This window comes from Meleagris gallopavo, chromosome 13 (genome assembly GCF_000146605.3).
Source record: "Meleagris gallopavo isolate NT-WF06-2002-E0010 breed Aviagen turkey brand Nicholas breeding stock chromosome 13, Turkey_5.1, whole genome shotgun sequence".
In the NCBI taxonomy this organism is placed as follows: Eukaryota; Metazoa; Chordata; class Aves; order Galliformes; family Phasianidae; genus Meleagris; species Meleagris gallopavo.
The window spans coordinates 134,616-139,006 of NC_015023.2; positions in this window are offsets into that span (position 1 = coordinate 134,616).

The following is a 4,391-nucleotide window of genomic DNA, read 5'->3' on the forward strand; positions in this document are numbered from 1 at the left end:
TCTTCAGAAGATTCTTCTATTCACACAGTTACAGTTTGTTCTTGGTGTTCTGCATCTGAAATTCCATCCTTGTGGTTGCTTTCATTTCTACATGCTTGAATTTCTGTTCTGTGACAATGCAAAAATATATCCTTGACTCAGATTTCTGATTCATTCTCTTTTGACTACAACTTTAAATGCATTCTTTGCAACAATTTTTCCAAATTCCAAATCTTCATTTAAAAAAAAAAAAATGTTTAAAGAGGTAATGGGGTTCTTATTTTGTTGATTTTGAGAGTTTGCCATTTCATCTTCTAGACAGGTATGCTTGTGACATGAGCCTATTTGCTGGCTTGAGTGGAAAACAGACAGATGAGAGGAAGCAGACCAGTGCAGATTTCTGCCAGACTGAGGTTCTTTTAAATGCCACAGAACTGAGGGCTGGAATTTGTTCTCTTAGTTTTTTGATTGCAGAAAAGTAGTCTAACTCTAACTACAGGGTAGAAAGTTCTGTCAAAATATTATGTTAGGTGTGGTAGTATTCTCATAGAAACTTCTGTTAGGATTACTTACATCATTCTGTTAATGTGAAAGATTTAGCCTTACAGCGCTGAAAACCAGTACTCCTCTAGCACTGCTAATTCAGATGACCTGTGTTTTTTAGGCATCTCTTTGATGGACACTCCTGACATTTGGAAAAATGGGATTCAGATGCAGTTTAGAGTCCATTTTTTTTCTGTCACCACTGCCCTGAACTGGTACTTCTTTCTTTGTTTAGTTGCTGAATCTGCACTACTTAATGTTTCTTCTTGAATACAGATGCAATTGCCTGTGGATCTGATGTCACTATGGCTTTCTCATGAATTGCCCAGTAGAGTACTGCTGGGCAGCTGATCCAACTGCACCCTTTCCCTGGGGCCCAAGTGGTTTCTGCTGCCATGTGCTTGCTCCACAATGGCCTGAGGGACCAATAGTTCAGACTCTGCTGTTGCAACCTGGTTTTCTTTGCTGGCATTTTGGGCTGCACTCTACCAAACAAAGCAGGCACATCATCAAAAAGCTGCAAGATTATACCAGCCGCTTGCTCTTTGCACAACAGAAAGATATAAATGAAAGAATTTCTGCTGTAAACAGCCAGGACTGCTTTTTTATTTATTTATATTTTTTAATATAATACACCTGAGCATAAGCTGAAACTTTCATTGAAATCAGCAAGCCTTATGGTACATTTTTTCTGCTTGGAAATAAAGTGTACAGTGATTGTCCAATTTTACTGTCTTCGCCTGGGGACCTCACACAGACTGAATGCTGATGAAACAGTCAATTGATTAGAGACAAGCAGTCTTTCCAAAAGTCCTGAACAAAAGAACAACTGTTTCCCACATCTTTTGCGAATTTCGATTAATATTCCATAGTGAAAACGATATCTAAATGGAGAATAAATAGTAACTGAAAAGAAAACATAACTCTTACAGTTGAATATAGAATGTATTTTACACTTCTAGTGTTAGTGGTGTTACAAACTTTATTCTAATCCTTACAGTTACCCAGGGGAATTTATAAAGGAATACCTGCAGGCTCTCTAATAGCACCATTTTATAAGTTGCAACAGGAACAAACTGTCAATCCTAAAACTGAAAATAAAGTGTCCTTTCTTATTAGATATATGTGAGGTAAATCCAAGCAGTAAGTAACATTAGTAAGGATAATTGCCAAAGAATTATCTGTATCGTTAGATCTAAAAATGTGTTTTCAGTGTAAAACAATTTTATTTCCCAGAAGGTAGTGTTAAAAAGGCAACATCAGAGTTCTCAAAACAATTAATTTATGCATAAAAACATTGTAAAATATGCAGCTTATTAGATTTCACAGTCATGCTTCCTATAGTCCTCATTATACAGCTGCAAAGTGCTGAAGGCTGCCAGTTTGCTCCACTGTCTGTGGGATGTACAGAAGGCATTTTTCTCCGATGCTTAGCAATCATCTTTCATCCCTCTACACTTACATATTTACATACAATATATTTTTCATAATTTGCTTTGCATGATCAAACATCCTTAAAATGGTATATGAGCAATCTAAAAAGTTTCTAACATGTTGTAGGGTATTCAGTTTTTCAGAAATCTTACTTACACATGAGCTGCACATTAACATTTTAAAAACATTTCATTAGCTTTATAAGCAATCTAGAGGAAACGAACAACTTGGATTCCTCTCCTCATTAAGGATCTAATCCTGACTTAGTTTCCGCACACGTGAAAAAGTTTTCCCAGTGGAAACAGTTTGTTTAATTTACATGCGTGTTATTTCATAGTTTATCATAATTCTTATTTTGGCTACTGACAAAGCTGATCCTGTTTGACCCAGGTCTCTTCTTTAATTGAGACTGTGGATGTACTCAAACTTCTGTTTAAAACTCTTTTCTTTTCTTAAACTCTCTTTTCTTTTTGGTATCTGCCATTTCCTGTAGGTGTACTGATTTCTCAAATCTCAAAACAAGCAAACAGTACTTTCTTGCTTGAATGTTTAAGATTAATTTTCAATTGAATATTAAATATATCAAATGCAGTCCATTTCAGAAAATATATACGTGTCTGTATTAGTATGTAAATTCCCATAGGTATGTATATATGGAATATAATGTAAATGAAACTCTTGCAGTATTTGCACTTGCATGTTGGCGTGACAGCATACTTGAATGAAGTTCTGGGAGGTATTATGGACTGGTATGATCTATTTTGAGTATATGCATATAAAAGAGTAGACATACAACTCAAACTTAGCCATTTGTGTTATCTGAGCAGTATAATTTTGGTTTATATCTGGTCAACCAAGAAACAAAGATAAATTCTTTCTCCCTCCCTTGGATATAGAAGAAGCTGAGTACAACCAGATGCCTAATTTAGCCAGTTGAGCCTAAACTGAGTTCTATGAATAATGCTCTTTTCTTCCTTCCTATCCTTAATCATCATAAACAAGATCATGACAGCATCACAGTATTTCACTACTTAGAGTCAAATAAATTATAGCCAGGAAAGACAAATTACTCTATTAGTTAATTTTGCTGTCTTTCTAGGCTTTTCCTTTAGAACACATTATCTAGCATCCTGTGCAATAAAGTGAACTTTTCAGTGAGGAGTGAGAAGGATTCTGTTATTTCCCTTGGGGAGTTATTCCTCCTTGTACAGTATCTCATTGTAGGGAAGATTTTGCTGTTGTTCTTCTCTTTGCAGAAGATTAAGTGAATGCTTGTATCTATCTATGTATTTATATGGTTCTCATCACCCACATAACACCATTGCGTCTGTAAAGTACACAAATTTTCCTTCTCAGTTCTCCCTCTAATGGTGGCTGTGTACAGGATTCTACTTTAGATATAATAGTACAGATTTTTGATCTTTGCCTCCTTTCTTTCTAGCATGACAAGCATGTGTTGCCCTTTTTTTGTTTGTTTGTTTTGTGTTTTTTTTGTTGTTTTTTTTGTGGACCATTCTGGCCCATAACTCTACTCCTTACCACCTCTCAGAGTGCCGTCTTCCACCTGCATTAAAGGACACTTGAAAAGCAAATACCTTTCTATTTATTTGCTTTAAGTGTGCAGTGATCTCCTGAAAAACTCATAGAAGGGTTCTGTCATTTGCTTTCAAAGCAATCCTTAAAACTCTTCCATAATGCCTACATATCGGCAGCTCTGCCGGCAACCTGAGAGCAGGTAGGTCAAGCAGCAGCACCGTAGCGTGCTGGCAGCACTGCTTCCCTGGGTGATTTGCATCTTCTTGTCATCTCTTTGACTCTCTTCAGCTGTCTCAGTTAGCCTTTCCTGGTGCTCAGCTCACAGAATCTTTGGGAGAGGACTTGCACTGTGAGATTTGATGCAGGTGTTGGGCTTTTAGACCTTTGAAATGAAGAAGCTCTTAATAATAAGAGAAATAAATTAAAGGACTGATTTAGAAGGCAGGATTGAAATAACATACAAAAGAGCCCTTAAACTCATACAGCGTACCTGCATATATGTATGTTTACATAATTTGTGCTTCAAATATGCTTATATATCTGCATACGCACCAAGATATGCAATTTAAAATATCAGTCATAATATTATGTGTGTATTTTGCATATGTTAGGAAGTGCTGAAGTGCATTATGCAGATTTCTATTCCATATGTAAACTGTTTATTTGGCTAGTGAAAATTCTAATTCATAGATTTTGAATTAAGAAATGGCCTCCTGCAGAATAACATAGGACAATAAAGCTTAAAACTATGGTTTTATATTTTAAAAAATCAGTGACGGCAAAAAAACAAATAAGAATAACTTTCTCCGGCTTTGAGGCAGTAATAATTTACATGTCAAGAAGTTATACAGGTTTTTATGAGATTATTGTAGTTTTATTCAATAAAAAATAGTTACCAT